Consider the following 22895-nt stretch of genomic DNA (forward strand, 5'->3'; position numbering starts at 1 on the left):
GGGGATCCGGAGGTCCCTGGGCTCGGATTTTCAAGGTTACCGGGGCGTGGTCGGATAGGATTCTGGAGCCTATAGTTACCTCTTCAGTGAAAGCGAAGATCTGCGGAGATATCAGTAGAAGATCTATCCTAGAGAATGTCCGGTGAACATAACAATAGGAGAAGTCTTTTTCAGATGGGTGGAGTACCCTCCATGAATCCACCACCCCTAGGGTTCTAAATAATCGCAAAAGGGCTAAAGCCGTAGTGAAGTCCCCGGCGGAGGGTGGATGCGATTTGTCTTTTACGGGGTCTGGGACCCCATTAAAGTCCCCACCGATCACTATCTGGCCCTCCAGAAAGGGAGAGAGGGTTGCGGTTAGCAAATCATAGAAGGGTGCTTGGCCAGAGTTCGGTGCGTACACGGAGACCAAGGAGAACAGCTGTCCCGCTAGCAGGCATTTCACTGCTATGTAGCGTCCCTCCGGGCAGCTTATGGAGTCCAGAATCTGGGGATTCAGTCCCCTCCGGAACAGGATTGCTGTACCGCCCCGCTTGGAGCTTCCAGATGCGAAGAGTTGCTTTGGAAAGTCGCGAGAGTGTAGGCGGCTGAAGTCCGCCGGGAGCAGGTGAGTTTCCTGTAGCATGGCCACATCGGCAGAGTCATTCTGAAGTTTTTGTAGAATTGATTTGCGTTTAGGCGGTGAGTTCAATCCCCTGACGTTCAGAGAGACAAACTTCCAGAACTGATGGTCCGGGGCGGGACCCGGGGTCGCTGATGAGACTTGTGGAGGGGGGGGGAGCTACTGAAGAATCAGCCATTATGTCGTGGGAGATGTGACCATCTGTTATCCTGCTTTTGGGGTTTTTTCTCGGACCGCCAACGGGAAGTCCGAGGTTTAACTGGGGGAGGGGACCCGTTATGGGGTCAGGCCCTCCCCTGGCCAACGGGGCCGTGTAACAGAGAATAGCCAACATGGCTCAAGGTATAAATAGTCTGAGTGAAATGCTCCAAGGACTCATAGGTGGAATGTACCTTGGAGCTGGGCATGGGCCGTGGGGGGAAGCCTGCTGCATCGGGGATGGAGATCATCCATGTTTTCAGAGGTGGCGGTCGGCTCCACAGCGCCGGGTTCACTAAGCCGGGTCTCAGGGCGCCGAAGAGTCCCTCGTGGGGTCGCTCCGGGTCATTTCCTCCTCCTAAATCTCGGAACCTTCGACCATGTGTTTTGCATGGGCCTAGGGGAGGCTATAGGGTCCGGGTCAGCCGCCGCTTCAGTGGCCTGTTGGGACGAGGTGTTAGCGGAGTCCGGATGCAATATACTTTCAGCATCGCCCAGATGTTTGATCCTACGCATGGTACCCTTATAGGAGAATTGCAAAGCTGTGGGAAAGAGCCATCTGTAGCAAATTTTTTGGGCTTGGAGGAAGGTGGTTAGTGGGCGAAGGGCTCGCCTTTTCTGAAGGGTCAACAGAGATAGGTCTTGATAGATCTGAAGGGGGGTCCCCTGGAAGGTGATTTCGTCGTTGGAGCGACTTATTGCCGATATGGCTTCCTTTGTCGTAAAGAAATGCACCCTGGTGATAACATCAGGCGGGCCGTCTGACTCCACCCCACGACGGGGATTTAGCCTGCGAGTGCGATCCAGTAGCAATAGTGAGTCCTCCAGATCGGGGAGAAGAGATTGAAAGAAAAGGCCTACATATTCGGCTAGCCCTTGGTCTGGGACTGATGTGGGAACCCCCCGAATGCGGAGGTTGTTGCGCCGGGCTCTGTTCTCCATGTCCTCCTGCTTATATTCCAGGATTTCGTACTTGTCCTGCAGAAGTCAGTCAGGGAGGAGGCGTGGTCCTGGGCGCGATCCTCAATCTCTCCCACTCTCTGTTCCACCTCCGAAACCCTTTTGTCAGTATTTTCCAGCTTGGCAGTAAGCTCAGACATACATGATCGAAATTCGGTTTTAATGTCAGCCATGAATTCCCGGATATCCTCCTTGGTTGCTAGAGGTCCCTTGTTGTCCAGGGATTCTCGTGAGATGGAGGGGGGGGATTGTCCAGTTTCTTCGCTTTGTCGGCTGACATTAGCATTGTTGCTATGTCTGAGGACTTGGTGGATTTCGATTGCTTAGACATCGTGTGGTCTGACAGGAGTGGGTTAACGGCTGAAGGTGGCTCAGTCGCAATGGTAGCGATAGTTTGAGTCCTCTCAGAGGGTTGGGATAAGGGTCCCGATGTCTTGGTTGGACTTTGGTTAGCGAAGGAGACTTCAGTGCGAGTGAAGAGGAAGAGGGTTGCTGTGTTGTCCCGGTCTCCCTGGTACCAAGACGGCCAAGGGGAAGGTGAATGTGGGCCGGGGCGCCCCAGGAAACAGCGGGGAGATGAGAGGGAGCGATTTTAATACCGGAGCACACCAGTCCAGGGTGGTCTTTTGGGGTGGATGGTGAGGACCCAGATCGCCACGGGTGTTAGCAAGACTGTTGGTGGTGGTGGTGGCCGTAGACTAACTATTTCAAGGCGGATTGCTCAGTAAAGAGGGCGACAGAGCATGGCGCCGCTGACGGAGCCACGAGCCAGTGGGTCCACTCCCGCAGAGGTGTCGGGGGCAGTAGGGTGTTGCAGCCTCCTCACAGTTGAAGGCAGGGGTGTTCTGCGGTGCACCCCTGAGAACTCTCCGGCTTCGGCCCCCTCTTCTGGAGTGGAGGCGGAGGGATACAGGAGAGGGCGAGAGCAGGGAGGCTGCGGCTGCGTGTCGTGTGTTGGGGTGGCTGCAGGGTTCTATCCCCCTGGGGATGTCCGGGGAGGTGGGCCAAAACTGAGGAGGCCCGGGGCACCTACCGCGCCCTCCGCCGTCCGTGCTCCTCCGAGAGCGCTGCCCGAAGCGCCGCCGGGAGTATCAGCTGGAGCATAGACGTGTGGCTCGGGTCCCTCCGATCATGTGAGGCGAGAGACGCATGGGTCTAGATCGATTCAAGGGTTCACAGGGGGAGCTCCGATGGCGAGGCCGCGTCTCGGTCGTTGTCGCTGGGTCCCGTCCGCCATCTTGGATTACGCGGCGGAAGGGCCGCGGGATAAGAAGAGCCCGATTATCTTCATCTTGGCGATTCTGGGTTCCAGCAGCACGCCGGCAGGGCTCCAAACCCTCTCACACCCTCTCATCTAGTTGGGTTCGAAAAACGCAGCATGGGAGCCTTAGAAAGCTGCGATGCAACGGGCGTTCCACGGAGGCCATCACGGGAGCGACTGCATAGCCAGCGCTCCAGGCCACGCCCCCCTGTGTTATTGTTTTTTAATCACACTATGGGATACTTGAACATGGTTTTGGTTATTATAAAATACAGTATATTGGTATCTCCAATATTTTGCACCGATGGTTCCTCAATCATCCATTCTTTCATTCCTCAAACATACCCGACATGTTTCATTCCTCATTACCAATTCACACACTACTTTACAGGAAATTCTTCAAGGGAAGAAAAACACACTAGATAAACAATTTTTGTTTTGGAATTGTTCCTTATTCTTGGATCTCGCCAGACTTCTAGGTTCCTTTCTGATCCCTTTTGATTATAGCTCTAGGTCAATCTCTGGATGATATTCTGTGGAAGGGGTGATCTTCCTCATGTGGGTAGCTGTTGACTGTCACTGCCGCTTATGTCCCTCCCCTCTGGTCATTTCAGAATGGATTCTTGATATCCCACTCCCTCAATCCACGTTTGTCCCCTTAGGGATTTTTTCAATCTTTTGAAGTGTAAGCAATGTATGTTCCTCACCAGAGGTCTCCCATTCAGGAATTTTCTTGTTAACCTGAAACCAGGGGGCTGATGTGCACTTCAGAAGGTTATCACTCTATTTCACACTTCTGTTACCTTTGTACTCTGCACAAGTGGCTCGCCTCTTCTTCTCGTCCCATGGTCGCTGATTATTGCCTCGGCGTGTTGTTCCTAGGCCGCCCAAGGGTACGTTTTGTCGACATGCATCAGTGTACTTCTCCCGAGGTTTGAGCGCACCACGTCTTCACTCGCTCCTTCTTTTGTTGTTTCTGTATGATGGTGCTTTTTCCTGCAGGCTCCTATTCCACCTCGGTTGGAGCCTCCTTCTGTCCTCGCCTCAGCTTGCCGGCAGCCTCCGTCTGTTATGCCTCACGTCTCTAGGTGTAGTGGACCACCACAAATAAATAGATAAGTGCAAGCACAGGCCAGTGGGTGCCGAGGGAAAGTGCTGGGAGGGGCAGGCTGTAGACGATTGGGTTTGAGAGGACACATAAGGGCCCGGGTCACCAATCTCAGCAACTGTGGGGTTTAACAGAGATGGGAGGAAGGGAAGGTGGAGGTGAAAAGGAAAGTCTTGAGGAGCTTCCAGAATTTGAGGGCATTAGTCTCAAGAGGAATGAGGAGACTATTCCATAGGAGGTAGTTTGCTGAGGAAAGAGGTTGGCCACCATCTCGCTGTTTATCAAAGCGTTTTACACACATGGAGTTGGTGCCGGAGGAGCACAGATCTGGAGGGAGAGTATTTAGTGAGAGCAAGTTGCAGATTGTGTGGTCCCCCAGCCCCAGATTGCCTTGTGGAGGATGCAGAGGGATTTTAATTTGATCCATGCAGCAACCAGGAGCAAGTGGGGAGTTTCTGGCGCTAGAGAGATGTGGTCCCTGGGTTTGAGACCAAGGATTTCTGGATTAGCTGGAGGGGTCGTAGAGAGGAAGATGATAGATTTAGGAAAAGGCTATTGCAGTAGACTAGCCTAGAGAGAACCAGAGCTCTAGAGACATTGAGCTTCTGGTGAAAAGCGAGGAAAGGAAGAATTCCTTTTGAGAAGGTGGAGTTGAAAGTTGGAGATCTTGGCAAGGTCCTGAATGTGAGGATTGAAAGAGAGGAGTCGAAGATGACCCCAAGGTTTCTGGCCTCAGATGAAGGGGGAGAACCCATAGAAGTTGGCCAGAATGAGGGAGAGAAGGAGGAAGCAGGAGTCCCAATAGGAAGGATCTCAGTCTTGCTGGTGTTGCGTCAGCGATCATTGGAAGTACACCAGTTCTGGTTGGCAGATACACAGTCAGGAATGATAGATAGTGAGAAGAGGATTAGAGGGAAATTTGAAGAAGAGTTGTGTGTCATCTGCATAACACTGGAAGTTTGGGGAGAATATGGAAATGAGTTGTGTAAGCATGGCAAGATAGTTAAAGAGCCAAGGAGAAATGTTAGAGCCCTGGGGGATGCCGCAGGTGGAGATAGAGGTGGGGGAGGAGAAAGGGCCCAGAATGACCTGGGACCGAGGGTCACTGACGAAGCTCAGCCAGTCCTTTGCCCACTCTGAGATACCTAGGGTATTGTGGAGTGGTTGGGTGTATCAAATGCAGAGGAAAGATCAAGTAGAATAAGAACAGCTGAGGAGCTGGAATCAAGAGATGCAAGCAGTTCCTCACGGGTGTTCACAAGAGCAGTTTCCGTGCCTCTGGATGATCAGAATCCATATTGATGGTTGTGGATGCAACCAGCAAGTTCATTGTGCTGGGTCAGTTGAGGGAAGACCAGCTTCTTCAAAAGTTTCCCAAGGAAGGGGGTGATGGAGATGGGGTGGTAGTTGGCTGGACAAGACTGGTCTGCAGAAGGCTTTTTCAGAAGGGGGCACACATGGGAGTGCTTGAGGGAGTAGGGGAAAGGTACAGAAGCAAGAGGGGTTGCAGGGGCAAGAGAGCGACTATTGTCCTTAATGTTTCTGGAGGAGCACCTTCATGGAGTGGACAACTCTAGTGACCTCATCAGGTGTGACTGGAGAGGAGGAGAGAAAGGCAGACCTGGAATGGGGGGCTGTAGGAAGCACGGGGCGGGGGGGGGAGGGAAGCAAGGGTGCTTAGGATGTTTTTGCTGTGAAGTGAATGGCCAGTGCATTGCAGAGGCCCTGGGAGGGAAGAGATGAGAACGCCACTGCACAAGGGTTGGCTAGTTCCCAGCAGAATTTCAAGAGTTGAGTTGTGTTGTTGGATGCACCGGAGACATGAGTCTGGATGTGGGCCTTTTTCTTGAGCGAATGGAAAGTCCGTATTGCCTTTGGAGCAGGCGACAGGCCAGGCGACAGGCCAGTTGCTCAGTGGGTGAGCCTGAGTTCTGCCACTTCCGTTCAGCAGCTCTGCACGTGTTTCAATGCTGCGAGTTCGGAGTTGTACCAGGTGTTGCACATGGAAGCATGTTTCAGGCAGATCCTCAAGACTGGGGCAAGACAAGATGGTTGCTGAGAGCAGAGTCGGAGGATGAGTCGATAGTTGGGCTAAAGGGGGGGTGAAGGTAGATGCGAAGGCAGCAGCTGACACTCATTTCATCTGACACATTTTCATGAACGAAGTTGGCAGGGCTGGTGGAGGAGCGGTCAGAGGGCCGAAAGGAGACGGTGGTCTGACCAGGAGTGTGGGGTGGTAAGTGGGGAGGGGAGTGAAAGATCAGTGTGGAGGAGGGCATCAAGAGTGTGTCCAGCCGAGTGGTAGGACTAGAAGGGAGGATGGAAAGGGAGTGCAAGGTGCAAAGGTCACGGAGGATGCAAAGGTCACGGAAGAGAGTGGATGCCGTGATTGAGGAGTCAAGGTGGATGTTGACATCGCCCACAAGGAGTTTAGAGGTGGTTGCGAGGAGAGAGGAGGAGAAATCAGCCCATTCAGAGAGGAACAGGGTGCTAAAACCAAGAGGCCTTTAGATGGTGGCAATTTTTAGAGGGGAGGAAGGAGAGCTGACTAGCTTGCAGACCAGGCTCTCAAAGGAAGAGTACGGCTGGGTGGGCATGAGGGAAGAAGGGACCCACTCGGGAATAATTAGAGCAGCTCCACCACCAGCATGGTTAGGGCGAGGCTTGGAGATTATTTTATAGCTAGCAAGGAGAAGGGAGTCAAAAATAGGGAATGAGCTGGCATTGAACCACGTTGCGGTAAGAGCAAGAATTTCAAGGACAGTGTTTTCGAGAAGGAGGCAGATGTCGATAGTGTTCGATTGCAGAACGAGCATTAAGTGTGACAAGATGTAAGTGGTCTCCGCCTTTGAAGGTTTTCCGAGGAGGGGTACAGGGGCATGGTACACCAGTTGTAGGGGGGACAGGGAGAGTGGAAGAGGGAGTAGCAGGTGTGCGAAGGAAGTTGATAAGGGACGGCAGGCACCAGTCAAAGAGAAGGAACTTGGGCTGAGGATCCTGAACCAAGATAGTGCCAGTGCGATACCCATTGATACACCTGGACATTTGGTGCTGCCATTAATGGGAGAGGATGTATAGGGAGCGAGTGTAGAGATGAGGAGCCCATATGGGGAGGGGACAGAGAAGAGGTGATCGGTGAAGACCTGTCGAAGTAGCGCTGACATGTGTCTTTGATGGGTGAGCCAGGGTTGGTGTTCAGGATGTCTTTTTTTGTTTGTGTTTTTGTGTTTTTTATTTTATTTTTTTGTTAATGCTTTTTTCTACCTGACTTCATGATAGAGGCAGGATAGGTGATAGTGTAGCAGTTGGAGAAGATAGGGGAGATGTGAGTGCCAGAGGGGCGGCAGGGGATAGATGAGGAAAAGGAGAGAAATGGCTGCACAACAGTCCTAGTCCAATTTACCAGGCGGCCTAGTAGTTACAAAAGAAAAAAGGCATAAAAATGCAAAGCAAAATGGGTTGCAGAGATGTTAAAAAAAAAAAAAAAAAAAAAAAAAAAAAAAAAAACACACACACTTAAATTCAATTATTACAAAAACGACAACCAATGTAGTGAAAGGAGTAGATTAAGTGAGGCAAGGAAGGCGGAGTGAGATAGGCACCAGCTATGATTCAGAAGATGTTAATGGAGGAGGCAGTGGAAGAGTAAAGCCAAAACTCGCGGGTAGATTTGCAGTGATCGTAGGAATTCAGGGACCAAAATTTGTAGGGTAGCAGGCTGTTATTTCAGGAGGAGACTTCATAGTTTGAAGTGGGTGAAAATGTGGTGGGCCCTTCCCTACCTGGACAGGCACAGATGTGTGCCTTGCATGTGGGCCTTGGATGTGTGGGTCGACTTCCTATAAGGCAGAAAGAAGGTGCACCAAGCCAATCAGACTACATTACGAGGCACTCCGGTGCCGTGCAGGATGGCCATCTTGGCCTGCAGTAAGAACCCACAGACTCGACTAGGGCACATTGTAGGAGCAAACAGTGTTGGTAAACCTTTACGCTGCACAGTGAGAGGAAGTACTCTCTGTGCACTGCGCTCGCCGATGAGTAAACTCCCAAGTGGGAGCTCAAAAACAAATGTTTGCTCGTTCGTCCCTCACAAGTCCCCCTGCTGCAATGTGTAGGTGTAGAGACTGCCTAGATTTTTGTCGTCCTGCAGTGCAGGCAGCTCAATGGGCAGAGCTCACTGCTCAAGTATTTCAGTTTTACTGCCCCAAAACAGGGGGATTGGTCCTCACTGATTCCCAACAAGTACCCATATGTTTCTCTTTTTATATAAATGTTAAATAAAAAGGGGTGAGGACCGACCCCTGCCGAAGCCCTCGATTGGTCTCAATCCAGTCTGTGTAGGACCCATGTGAGTCTAATCTTTATTTTTGTTCTTGAATGGACGGCTTCCAACATACTAATTAAGGGCCACTGGGCATCCATTGTCCTTAATATTTTTCCAAAGGACTGCCCTATTGACATGGTCAAAAGCTTTACTTATTTGAAGGAAGGCCAGATCAGCCTGTCTCCCTTGCTCTTTCACTTGCCTAGTTAGGGCCAATACAATAATACTTAAAACTGTCCCCTCCCCCTTCTTAAAACCGGCCTGGCCGAAATCCAAACAGTTTGCCCTAGCGGCCCAGTTTTGGAGCTCTTTCAGAATTATCTTTGCGAAAATCTTGTTTGAAGCGTCCAAAGGCGAGATTGGCCGATACTGCAGCAGGGACAATCTGTCGACTCACTTTAAGATCAGAACTATTAGGGCTGCTACCCACGACCCTGTAAACTCCTGTTTTAACTAGATATTTCCAAACAAACGGGACATTACATGGGACCATAATGTGGCATTGGATTTGAATGATAAATTGGTTAAACCATCAGGACCCCCGGGTATTTGATTCCTTTACTGATCTTAATTGAGGAGGTATCATTCAGGTCCCGAGAAAGAGTCCCTGACCAGTTTTTTCATGAGTAACACTGTCTGAAAGATCTGACCCTCCTTTACGTATAGATCCGTAAAGTACTTCACCCACAAATCAGTCAGAATGGCTTGGATCTGCAAATACTGATCAATCCCTCTAGCTTTTATTAGCTGCCAAAACTTGCTGCTGGTGTTTCCCATGATGCAACCCAACATCTTTTATGCATCGTTTCTCTCCATCACATTGCAATTTTTGTTCCCACACCAATACTTGCCCTTATGCATAGCTTTCATTTGGGCATGCAACTGTCTTTTACGCTGCCGCACCTCGCATCAAAGGCATGGTTGTGCCCCAGTAATTTTGACCTTTTGACCAGCTGTTTTGCATGCAACCATTCCCCAAGGGTTGATCGTATACTTCGGCAAAAGCCTTTTTGAGAACGTGTACCCTTATCAATCTGGATTAAACCAGAGATCGGATAATCAAAGGAATTTCCTGTGTCCACTTCACAGCATGATTTCGTGGGTTAATATCAAGATTCATAACCAAATCTTTGGCAACAGCATGTCGAAGAATTGGCAGTTCACAGATCACCATACAATGGTCACTTAAGTCTATCTGCATTATCTCCAGGTTCCCGCTCCCTGGATTAAGTCAGCAGATGCAAAGCAGTAGTCCAAGGTGGAACTCTAAGAGTGGTTGTGACAAGTAGATTGAGGGGCACATCGCCTGTGAAATTGCCATTTAGCAGTGACCGATCCCAAGCTTTGAGTTCTTGTCTAACCAGGAAACCCTTGTCTCTCGCTGCACTAGACGTCTTTTCCCTATTTGGGAATTGGTACCAGCTATCTTCCAAGCACTCAGAATTGGAATCTCCCAGAGTAATTATAGAAGTACCTTCCTCTGGGATTTCACCCAGAAGGAGGAAGGAAAGAAAGAGCAGACAATGCTTCCTCCAACCGCGTGTTCTCTGGATTAAGATAAACCTTAACCAAATGTTTGGGTCATAATAGAGCCCTGCTCTGTCCACTCTAGAAGGATTGGAAGCATATCCCTTCTACTAGATTCAATTTGATGCACTTTGTTGGGCTTTGCTGAACATGACGTCAAACACATCTATAAGCGGTGTATCACTCAACAGGGTTTCCTGTAAGCAAATTAGTTTTATAATGCGAACAGATCTTGATTTCCCAAAATGCTTTCAGAACCTCTAGAGTTCCAAGATGCAATCACTACCTTCCTCTTTCACCCTTCCCAATTTTTTCTTTTTCGACCCTTTTGAAGTGTCTACAATTGGCACCCATTCATAAGTAATATGTCTTTGCTCTCTCGAACCACCTTGTCCCTTGGGATTGTACAACTCAATCGACAAGTCATTTTCTGTTCCTTCTCCCCGCTGACTAACCTTCTCCCTTAAATCAGTTAGTTCGAAGTAAAAGGAGTCCCTAATTCTGACACCTCTAATCCCAAGGAGAGGAGCACTAGGTTTTCTGCTAGAATTGCTTCTTTAATGATTTGTGACCGCAAGTGGACTTCAAAGTTGTGGAATTTTTACATGAGGACTGTCTTGACATTGTTAATGTCCTCCTTTGTTATCAACCGTAGGCAACCGTAGGCTTGGAATTAAAAAAAATAATGAAAGGATGTAATGTGTATTTAAGGCACCATATTTGAGCTTTCAAAAAGTCGACCCAAGAGTAGACAATTTAAATAATTTTCAAACTTGTTTACTGCACTTGCCCCTGCTTTTGTTTAAGCCTCTTTGTACATTTTTTGCTTTCCCATCTGTAAAATGCACCTGTAGTTTTTTCCCCTCAGAGTGTTTCTTACTGTTTGCTAAACCAGATCTCTTCTCGATAGTGCAGAATATTTCCTTTTCCACTTTGACTGGTTCTTTGATGATCTCGGGTCTACAAAATATTGATAAAAGATTCTGCTTATTGCAAGATTCTTGCACACCCTATTGTTGTTTGACACCAAGAGAGGGGAGGGATTGCCTTATTCTTCGGTATTTTCAAATTTGACTCCCCCATAACACTATTTCCCGGTACCTTACACTGCTACAGAGTCCACTTTGTCTTGATCATCTTGTGACCGATGGTTCACACTTTTATTGAATTTTGCATCACCATGAAAATAGACTGTGAGGTTACTTAGATCAAAACAACTACACTCCCCCGGTGGGCATTTGCTTCCCTCCCCTGGAAGGCCCCATAAAAGAAAGATTTAACACTGCCACACCTGGGCCCCTGTGTTCCTTTCACTCACCCACTCCCCCCCTCTTAACACTAAGCTTTTTCCGGTCTATTTCCACGTGAGTAGAAGCTGAAACATTATTAGTCTGACTTAACCTCTACCTGACTCGAGAGGTTCTGAGCGCCAGGTCTATTAGGAACAAAGAGGAGCTAACTTGTAGACTCTGTCCTCATTCCAGTTTGAAGGAAACACATTTGGTTCTCTTCTGTCAAGGACTCACAGAAACGAGGACAGAATGTCTTGGAAAATCTATTTTAGAAGTACCGTCGATTTCTGCAGACGAGTGGTGTAACATTTTGTCACAAGGAGCGAGACTTTCAACTTCAATCGCTCTGATACATTTCTTTTTTTTCCAATAAGTTTTTATTAACCGTTTGTCACTTATACAACAAGAACCAGTAACAGAAAGAAAATAAACAAAACAACCCCTTAACTACCTCTACCGCCACTCCCTCCCTCCCACCCCCCAAGATTCTACAGGTTCACTGAGCGATCAAGTTCAACAAATAGCACAAGGAAAATGGAAACCACTCTTTACTTGAGAGGCCTGATTCGTCCTGAGGGCGAACTATACCCAGTAGTTCCATCGCCTTGGGGCACCAGGCCCGGTGGGCTCCCACCTTTAAGAAGGACAACAGGGTGGCCCATTCCGAGTAGAACCGCATGTGTGCGCCCTGGATCACGTAGGTGAGCCACTCCATTGCCACCAGTGCCCACAATTTCGCAACCTACTCATGCTCCTGAGGCGGGTCCTTGGATCGCAACCCACTCATGCTCCTGAGGCGGGTCCTTGGAATTCCACTTCCTGGCCAGGACCAATGCAGCCGACATCATTATCGCATATAGTTTGCGTTCCGCTTTGGTGGACAGGGTGGCAAGCATCCCATTGAGGCCCAATAAGTCCCGCCCCCTACCTCCATCCTGCAAAGGACCCAACACCTGAGTTATCGCCTGCCGGACTAAAGACCAAAATACATCAAGTTTCGGGCATTCCCACCAAATGTGAGCCCAGGATCCCACTTCGCCACACTCCCTGCAACAAAACGCTGAAAGCGTGGGGTACATCTTGTTTAATTTGACCGGGGTACGGTGCCATCTCAGTAGAAGCTTCAGCCAAATCTCCCAGATTTGAATAGACCTGGCAAGTTTTGGAATTTGGGACCACAGCCTAAGCCACTCCTGTTACCCTATGTCAGCCCCTAGATCTTTCTCCCACTTACTCATGCAAGACCTGGAGTGTAATGCCTCTTCGTGTTTTATGAGTTTGTAGATGGACGAGACCACCGCCCTGTCCCCCGAGTCAGTGTCCAGATACTTTTCAAATTGGGTAAGAGAGCGTGAACCCGGTTGCTTCACGGACGGGTGGGAGATCCAGTGCCTGAACTGGAGGTATGAAAATCTCTGCTTCTCCCCCACACCAAAGTCTTTCTTACATTGCTCGAAGCTTTTCACCTCCCCCTCCACCAGCAAATCCCGCAGCATCCTACATCCCCCAGAAAACCATAGATCAAAGCTTGGAGCGGGAGTGGCCGCCGGAGTGAATTGCGGGTTACCATGCACGGGCGTATAAGGGGGAAGGGAAGGTGGTGATCCGGGCTCTACGGACAGCCTGGTCCCATGCATCCCCAGTCGCCGATGTTATTGCACTACAGTACATTCTATATGGCCTATCTTGCTTCAGCAACCACAGAACGCCTTCCAGGTCTGTACCCACCACCGCTCTGTCCATTGGTCTCCACACCTTGCCCTTGTCGTTCCTCTGCCAGTCCCTAATGACCCTGAGATGCGCTGCTAAATAGTACTCGAAAATCCGGCTCCCCACACCCCCTCCCTGTCAGGCAAAGCTTTCATAATGGGAGCCGCCACCCTCGGGTGCTTTCCATTCCAAACAAACCGGTTGGTCCTTTTTTGCAGAGCCCTGAAAAAGGATGCAGGAACATGTATCGGTAGGGCAACGAAGTGATACAGGAGCAGGGGCAGGATTGACATCTTTAATGCGTTGACTCTACCCAACCATGAGATCTCAAGGGGGCCCCAGTCCACCAACTTAGATTTCACCTTCTGAAGGAGCGGAGGGTAGTTCGCTACGTACAATCGGTCCACATTCTTGGTCAGGTATACCCCCAAATTCTTCAGCGAGGATTCCACCCATCTGTATTTGTACGCCTTCCTGAGGTCCAGGATTTCAGAGTGCGTCAGGGTCAGGGGGAGAGCTTCAGACTTGTGGGCATTGACTTTTAGGCCTGCCACTTGACCAAATCTGTACAGCTCTCTTGCCACTGCCTGCAAAGATATGATCGGGGAAGTTAATGAGAGGATCATATAATCGGCGAAAGCCGCAGACTTATGGGTCTCTCCTCCGAATGGGATACCCTTTGTCATCAGCCGCTCGAACCGTTTCCAAAAACGGTTCCAGGTGGAGGGCGTAAAGGAGCGGCGACATCGGGGATCCCTGTTTGGTGTCCCTTCCCACACATATCGGTGCTGAAACTTGGCCATTTAACGCTAAACATATGACAGGGTTTTGGTAATTTGCCTTCACCCGCGCAATAAAGCCTGATCTGAATCCCATTCGATCCAAGACCGCAAACAGAAATCCCCACTCAACCTGATCAAAAGCCTTCTCGGCGTCGATTGCCAAAAGAAGGGCCGGAATATTCTTTTTCTGGGACTTTTCAATCAGGTGCGTCAGACGTCCAACATTATCTGAGGTTTGTCTAGCCCTTATAAAACCCGACTGATCACCTTGAATTAGTTTGGGGAGAATGGATTCTAGACGATTGGCCAAGACTTTAGCATGGACTTTGGCATCAACGTTCATCAATGCTATGGAGCGATAGAACGCGCAGTCAGTCGGATCCTTACCTCGTTTATGTATCAAGATCACTTTAGCTTCATTCATGGATCCAGGGAGTTGTCCCGAGGATACTATGCAATTAAATGCTTTAGTGAGGATGGGAATCAACACCTCCTTGTGGGTCTTATAGAATGCAGAAAGATATCCGTCAGGGCCAGGGGCTTTACCCGGCGTAAGGTTGTTAATGACCCTCCTCACTTCATCTGGCGTGATCTCGACGTCGAGCGCGTGTCTATCAACTTGCGATAACCGTCGGATGCCAATATCCCAAAGGTATGCCTCCTGCTCTGCGGTCTCGGGGTAACTTGAACTATAAAAGGCGGCGTAGAATTTAGTGAATGCACCCTCTATATCTGAATGTGACGTGAGCAAGCTCCCCCCCCCTCGCCCTTTATTTTTAGTATGGTCCTATCCCCGGCCTCCTTTTGCAGCTTTCTAGCCAGTAAGCGGTCTGCTTTGTTACCTTTAACATAGAACCTCTGTCATTGGTGGCAAAGATTCAGTTCGACAGCTCTGGTTTGTAGGAGGTTCAACTGACCGTGGAGCACCCTATACTCTTTTTTTTTTTTTTTTGGTGCAGCTGACATTCTAAGGCTCATACGAGACATAACCTCCTTGAGCTGCGCTTCCAGCTGTAGTTCCTCAAGCCTTAGCTCCCTTTCCCTTCTAGCTTTGATAGCAATGATCCTGCCCCTGATTGTGGCCTTAAAGGCGTCCCACCAAATCTGAGGAGTTGAATCCTCCCATTTATTATAAACAGAGTACTCCACCACCCCTTCCTGTATCTCCCTAACCAGGAGGGGGTCCCTAAACAGGGAAACCGGGTATCTCCACTTCCAAATGGCCGGAGGACCCCTAGGCACCGCCATCAACAGGGTGCGAGGGGCATGGTCCCCCAAGGTGATCGCGCCCACCTCCAATGCCAACGCCCTTCCCAGCAGTGGTTTCGAGATCCAGACATAATCTATCCGCGAATGAGACCTATGCGCATGCAAATAGAAAGTATACCCCTCAGCCCTGCCATAAAGTTTGCGCCACGTGTCCACTAGGGCCAGATCGTGCATTTTCCTCAAGTCTCCACACGGCCCCCCCTGTTTATCCCACATCGAGGAGCTCCTATCTTTGGAAGGGTTCCCAAGCTAAATTAAAATCACCCATTAGGAGGATGTTCCCCCCCCCCCAGCAAATTTCCCCAGGCGAGTAAGGGATTTCTGTATGAAGGGGTCTTGTGCCTGATTGGGCGCGTATAGGGTTGCCACCATGAAGGACTCGCCCTTACCCTCTAGCAATGCTGCGAGATACCGACCTTGATTATCCTTCTGCATGTCTTTAATAGTCAACCCTGACCCATCCCGTATAGCTATTAACACCCCCCCCCCTTCTTGCTTGACTGCGTAGCCTGAATCAGCCGGGAATAGCCCCAGAATATATTCCTATACGAATCTTTTGTCTGCACATGGGTTTCTTGCAACGCCACTACGTGGGGCTGTTCCCGCCTAAGAAAGCGCTCAACTTTTCTCCTCTTAACATGGGAATTAAGCTCATTCACATTTAGGGAAAGAAACTTTAGAGCGTTAGCGTTGGCCATCTGCCAGTTTCATGTGAGTCTAGAGAGTCCCAGTGAGCCTTCTAGCCCCTGTCCCACTTTTTGGATTCTCCAAATGCACCCGCCATGAGCCCCTATTCTGGCCACTCAACTCTGAACCCTGATTCTTGAACCCCTCCCACCCCTCCTCACCCACCCACTTCCCTTCTAGGCGGGATCGGCTGGCACTCAGCCCCCCTCGTACAATGAACACGAGAGCCGACCCCAATAACAGACCCAGAAACAACCCACGCAGGAAATCCCAATCCCATTCCAAGATACCCAATCCTGCCCTTCCCTAAACCTGCAGCCCAATACAACATAAACAGCCCATCCAAAGCCCTTGAACAGCTTCCATTAGAGCCCTCCCCGGCCTCTAATCTAAACTTGATAGAACCATAGGCCTGTTATGTTTCAGCAGAGGGGCTACTCTGTCCCGACAAATCTCCGTGAGTGCCATTGTTAGCTGGGCGCCCGGGATCCGGACCCGAAGGTTTCTTCCGTCCTCTCCGGCGCTTAATCGTGGACCACTCCCATGGCTTGCGCGAAGACTGTTGCTCCTTATCTCCCCGCATAGGGGGTGAGGCCTGCTCCTCCAGGCCCAGCAAGGCCAAGCCCCGGTCGCAGGTTGTGATCTTGTGTTGGGAGCCCTGCCAGGCGAAGGACAAACCAAATGGGTGGGCCCATCTGTAACGGATCTGTTGCGATCTAAGGAACGACAAGACGGGGCCCATTCGTCGCCTCATCATGAGCGTAATCCTCACCAGGTCCTGATAGAGTGCGATTTCCTGGCCATTGTGGGTGATTCAAGCGGCCTTTCTTGCTCTCTCCAGAACTCTCTCCTTGGCCGCATAGCTGTAGAAGGCTACCAGCACATCTCGTGGTCTGGATCCCGGTTCCAACCGTCGCGGACCCACCCTGTGGACCCTGTCAAACTGCATGTCGAAATCCGAGGTGACGTCCAGCAGGTCTACGAATATTCCTTTCAACACTGACGGCAGCTCCTGGTCTTGAATATCCTCCAACAGCGATTTAACTCTAATGTTCACCCTTCTTGACCTGTTCTCCGGGTCTTCTTGCAACTCCAGGTTTTGTGTGGCCACCGCCAAGGTCTCCATCAGGGTGTCCACTTTTCTCACGTCCTCAGTCAGTTCTTGAATGGCCCCCTCATTAGTGTCAACTCTCTCCTCTACCTTATTGACATCTCTTTTGAGGTCCCTTAGGCTTTCAGCCAGGTCCTCTCGCAGCATGTCCAATTGTTGTTGCCCCGCCGCCGTGATCTTCTCTAACAATTAGCCCATGAAGTGCGAGAGTCTCTCTTGGGTTATCAGCTTATCCTGGACTTCTTGGGAAGGCCCGGAGGTGGACCCGGCCGACCCCTGGTCCGAATCTTGAGCATCCATGAGCTCCATGTCTTTGGGCCAGAATTTCATGAGGGGGCCCTCTGTAGTCTTTCTGGACGGTTTTCCCTGGGCAGGGCATTCTTTTCCCTTGCTCCTGTACATGGCCGACCTAAGCGACGGAAGACTGGGATTCGTAACACTGTCAACAAGGAACCCCCAGGCAGGGGCGGTGCGGGGGCAGGAAGGAGGGCCGCACCGGGCTCGCACCCTCCCCTGGGTCGACTGAGTTGGGGACCTCCAGCCCCACCTAGCCCCACCCCTAGTTGGGCAAACTCCCCCTCAGCTGATGTCCACAAAGGCGCTAGAACCACCCCAGGAGTGATTCTTTCCCTGTGGCACTGGGACCCCTCTGTTTTGCTGATGCAGCTCAGTTAGTGAAATACTCCTCAATGATCACCAACGGCTGTTTCCTCGAGGGGGGGGCGGCTGCTGCACTACACGTCCACGGTGCAAGTTCTCGTGTAGTAGACCAATGGCGTGACCCGCCCGCTACCTCCACACCGGAGGGCCTGGCCCGACCCAGCGGGCTCCTGCAAGCAGCCCGTCCAGCCAAGTCCGAGGAGCTCAGTTGGGGGAAGGACCGTTGCACCTCCTCCGGGCTCCCGGCGACGAGCCTCCAGGCCCGCGCCGCACCACGCAGGCGACCCCTCTCGGCCCCGATGGGTGGGCGCAGCGCAGGTCGGCGATCCCTCTGGAGCCCAGGGGCCGGCCACAATCCTCCGGCGGGTCGCCCGCCTGGGGCTCCCCAGGCCGCTCCGCGGGCCTCAGGCTCTCCCTCGCTCTCGTTCCAGAGCGCCCGACAGGCGCCGCTGCAGCTCCGGTCAGCTCTGGGCCCTCAGGCTGGCACAGCCTCTGTGCCGCCGGCCGCGTCTTCACCGGGGGCTCGGCTCTTGCTCCCGTCCACTCACCACTCCCGCGACTCAGGGGAACTAAATCCCAAGAGGTGAGGGGCTGGCGGGAAACCTCCGGCAGGGGCACAACGGACCCCCCCACAGGGCTCAAGCTCTCACCCCTCCTTGCTCCGTAGCCGCTCGAGAAGCGCCGCTCAAGGTCCGGATCCTCAGTCGTCCACACCAGAGGCTCGACTCCTGTCCCAACCCACACCAGCCTGTTCGGGCGCCAGGGAGGGCAGCTGGTTCGGCGGGCGGGCTATGTTAGTGTGTGCAGGTCGGGAGCTCGGGGCACTGCGTCCTCCCCACTAAGCGGCCATCTTGGAATCCTCTGATACATTTCTTAAAGGAATCTTTCATCCGAATTGAAAACCTTTAAACTAACTAAATGTATAAAGGATACGTGAAAAACTGTCTTCCACAGTGGAGGGAGATATCCCCTCAGGTTATTGGATGCAAATGCTGTAAATTATTTTTTTTTAAACCGCATATCAATAACTAAAATAAAAAAATATCACTCTGCAGCTTTAGTTGGTTTAAGAACTTCCGTGATCCCCTCGTTTTCTGCTTACTTGGCATCTTGGAATTTTTTGGCTTCTTTAGGTTTACACCCTTCTCCACTTTAGTTTTTTCTCTTTTTATATTTTCTCTTTTATCTTTCTTATTTTCGGACCCATCTCACCCTTCAAGCCCAAGACGGATACTGAACGGAAAACAATTTTCTTTAGGACACAAGGCTTGAACTTCTGCCTCTCTGACAATCTGCCCAGGTAAGTGAGTCTTCTCACAAAACACCCGATGATGCTGGAACCAGTTTGAAGCGGTAATGAACCCTTCCAAGAAGTTCACTTTCCACGAAGTGCTTTAAGAATCTGTCTTACCCACTATCCATGGAGTCTAATAACGGAGCCAGGGCTGGGAATGACAGTTCATCCACAACATTTGTATCCAGCCCGTGCCTAGCTAGGTTCTCCCCCTGGTGAGGGGGGGTAAATTAGTAGCAAGGGACCTAGCACATTCAACCTCTACGGCCTCAGCCACATCAAAGTTGTCCAAAAGCAGCAAGCCAACCAATTCCCCTCGCCACCCTCCTCTCAGGCCCTTAGCCACAGCGTAACTTTAACATAGTAGAGCAGGAGGCATCGGATTTCCCCAAAGGTTGAAAAATTCATACCTGAGGATTGGAAGGAAACTTAGGAATTATACATTGATTCGACTTAGTCTACATAGAGGCGAACACGTTTCCCCAAGGGGAAATAACAGTGTCCAGCATTGATACATCGACACCAATTCGACTCCTGGCCCAAATATCCCCAAAAGCCATGCCCTGGATGTTTTCCTCTATTCTAGTTAACACTTGGTCAAGTTTGCCAGTAAATACCATAAGTGAGTCCCCTGATTCATGAATAGAAGCAGTTTAGGAACTTGGGACAGCCACGTCCACATGAAGAACTTCCTCTACAGTCACTACTCCAAACGGAGTACACGTGTTAGAAGGCACCCGATCTGATCCACATGGTCAGTTGGGCTAGAGGGATGTTGTAATTTGGGGACGGGTCAGTTATTATTCCCCACTTGCCTTTCTGCAGTAGAAATTTCCTTTTGTTGCTTTGGAAGTAGAGGCTCCAGCAAACACAAACGCGAGTCCACATCGAGCACAGGCTTGATGGACTCACCCACCGCCCTAATGCTTCTTAAAGTCGCCCCCACAATTAGGCAAGATCATAAAAACACCAAAGTGCAGACAAGACAAGGCAGAGCTTCGTCCTTGCCCTCGACAAAATGCACCAGGAGAGCACGGTAGACCTTGCCCACTCTCTTGATTATACGCAGCTCAGGGAGAAAAAGGTTGAGAGATTAACTTTAACAAAAGTTGATATGTTCAGGTTTTGCAACAAGCGGCCGCAGCGCAGGCAATCGAAGAGAACGGGATTTGCTAGCGTAAAATTTCAAAAGATTAAAAACCTAGATCCAAACATACTGCAGCTGCACGCAGCCCCTCGGCAGCTCTCTCCTTACAGGCAGGACTGGCAGGCTAAGCACGGCTCACCGCCCTCGCTCGCCCGAGACTGCAGTCACCTCTGCACAGCTCCATGTGCAAAAAGGATTTTTAAAAGAAGCTCCTCCTGCAGTAATAATAGTAGTGGAAACAGACTCGATAGTACTTGAAGCTGAAGGCCTTCAGTGAAGACATGGTGCAAGCCAAATGTATGACTGGTGTAGTCCAAAAGCAGGCAGCTGAAACATTTTGTGAAGCAAGAAGCAAACAATTAGAAATACTCGACAATGTGTTATTAGATTGAAAGCGCAGTTGTCGAACGGTGACCGAAAACCAGAGTGGCATGCATCACACAGTCCGTCATGTCTGTGTTTGTTGATGTTTTGTAGGAAGTCTCACATGATCCCTGACAATTATCTGTGCTGCCTAGGTTGGATGGGGAATTGTATCCCAAAATATTTGGCAAGCCCAATGTTTCAGACCCCTGTCTTGGGGGGAGGGAGCATTCAACTGAACCAACAGAGCTTCTTGCTCCGTTGTTCTGGGAAGTTCCCTGCATCGAAGAGATGTAGAATCAAAGCACTGTGTGTGAAGCATGGTGAGCATGTAACACTACACTTTTGCCATCTCTGCAGCTCCTGCTCACCCCACATTGGTTCGGTCTCTTTGTACAGTTCAGCTTCACTACCCATTGTCATTGCAGGCTCCCAATCACTTTGTATGGGCCAGTGAAGGCTGGGCTGATCACACCCTCTGCTGGTAGTCCAGACTCAAGGCATCTCTTGCTGATGCCAGCTAAAGCCATCTCAATTCTTGTTAATGGTCCAACCTGCGTTTCTTGTCCTGCGGTGTCAGGGAATCGATTGTGCCCTGAACATTGCTTGTAGTAGAGGCCCTTTTGAATTGGGTTCGACTTGCGCTGCCTTGCTTTTGAACTTCAGTGTTTCCTACAAAAAACATGTATTATTGAAACATCCTTTATTGCTACTTGTTAATATATTGTACTTTAAATACATTAGTGCTGGTGCAAACCTTGTATCCATCTGCCCCGAGTCAGAGTTCAGTTGAGGGCTCATCCAGCGCATCCTACTGTTAAGCTAGTGCCTTAAAAGAACCATTTTGTCTGCAGGTTTGCGTCCAGCTGGATCCGGTGGGGTGAGTGCATCTATATAACAAGTTAAGCTTAGATTCCCATTCACACTTCTTCACTTTCCTCATATGCTCCAGTCTCTTAGAATGAATCCACTTATTTTTGTTAAAATACAGATGGAAGTAGCCATTTTTCATGTGATCCATACATTGCTGTTAGGTGTACACCTGAACATTGGTGCCGTTCATAAGTATCAGCTCATAAAAAAAAGTTGCAGTTTCCCATTTGCTGGTGGGGTGGGAGGGGGGGCGGGAAGAAATCAAATGGGGGGGGGGGACCTGTGCCTTTCCTATACATTTCTTCATATCTAAATTATCTTCTAAACAACTGTCCAGTCAAATATGTTGATGATTGATATAGACCTGTCCAGACCATAGTGGGGGTAGATCGGTAGTTATATTAAGTGCCAGTCGGTTCTTCTGCGTGTGTTACCTTGGCATCATGGCATGGCTTACTAGTCAACGTCTATCGTTTTTGACTGCAACCCCTCGGGCATCCTTGCTCCTGGGGAATATTTTTTCTCCAGCCTTCAAATAGATTTTTGCCAACACTGGTGTCATGTTGTGTTGGCATCAGAAGACCAAAGCAAGTGTTAATCTTCTATCAAAGTCCAAGAGCAGAACTGGTCAGGTTTGGTTGTAAATAAGTAAAACTATAATCCACTTCAGACGAAATTGTCAATGATGTGACATTGATTCAGTAAATGTGCCTTGTATTGTTTTATTCTAACCTTGAAAGAAGTTGTTCTTGGTCTCTATATATTGGTTCAAAATGTGCTATTTACTCTGCTGCCACTGTTGGATCCATGCATTTGCTTTCACGCTGCATAAGGAAATCACAGTAAAAATCATTTTAACCGGTAGAAATACAGAATGCACTGGCATGATAGAGGCTTGCTCAGCCAGAGGAGAGATAATGAGGACATTGTGATTAATTTTGCTACTGCTTCAATGTAAGTGTTTCTAAAGCGCTTTAAACCAGATTCCCGTGCTTCAAAGTGCTGTAATAGCTGTATCACCCAAATGGAAGATACTGAATTTGACCTCCAAAAGGATGAAAAGCAGAGTCTTCCTTGGCACTGTCAAAACTGAAAAGTATAGGCTTGGCTGCATGTCAGAAGGGAAAGCTTACTGCATGAACTACCCTCGCAAACTATTCTTATTACGGGTGCACGGAAATATGACTGAATCACACCTTCCTACGCAAACTAAATTGGTTTCCTCTCCAGGTCACGAGACTGTTCGACTGCATGTGTATCATCTACAAAGCAGTCATTAGTAGCGCACCAGCGTACCTGGCCACTAAGCTCCACAAATCTGGTAGCACATGCTCCTTGCACAGCAAATCGCCAACCTGCTCGAATCACAATAGTTCGCAAATAGAGTACCTGCAAACCATCTTTCCCTTGTCATGCATCCCCTGGAACTCGATCCCAGCATTGACTCTGAATGCCCGTACAATTCTCCAATTTTGCAAATTTGTCAAAGTGGCTTTTTCCATAGCAAAGGTCCATTGACTAATCCCATTGGAAGCATAGGATACAACTCACAGTACTGTGCTACTGTTAGGAAGCCAGCCCATACGCTGGCTATCCAAACCTTGTACATTGCTCTGCTGCTCTTGAGCTAGGTCCGTGCTTTAAACCAAGTTAAATACTATCTGCTCTGCACATCTTCAGTTTCACATATACTTGATTAGGCTTCCT

General features: G+C 49.8%; 1 protein-coding gene across 1 annotated transcript in view; it reads left to right on the top strand.

Moving 5' to 3' along the window:
- The window catches only part of PATL2 (PAT1 homolog 2), a 1529270-nt gene that overhangs the window by 1287699 nt on the left and 218676 nt on the right, over positions 1 to 22895 (top strand). The gene's annotated exons all lie outside the window — the stretch shown is intronic.

Source organism: Ambystoma mexicanum, chromosome 7p, assembly GCF_040938575.1.
Source record: "Ambystoma mexicanum isolate Mex_15411 chromosome 7p, UKY_AmexF1_1, whole genome shotgun sequence".
Taxonomy (NCBI): Eukaryota; Metazoa; Chordata; class Amphibia; order Caudata; family Ambystomatidae; genus Ambystoma; species Ambystoma mexicanum.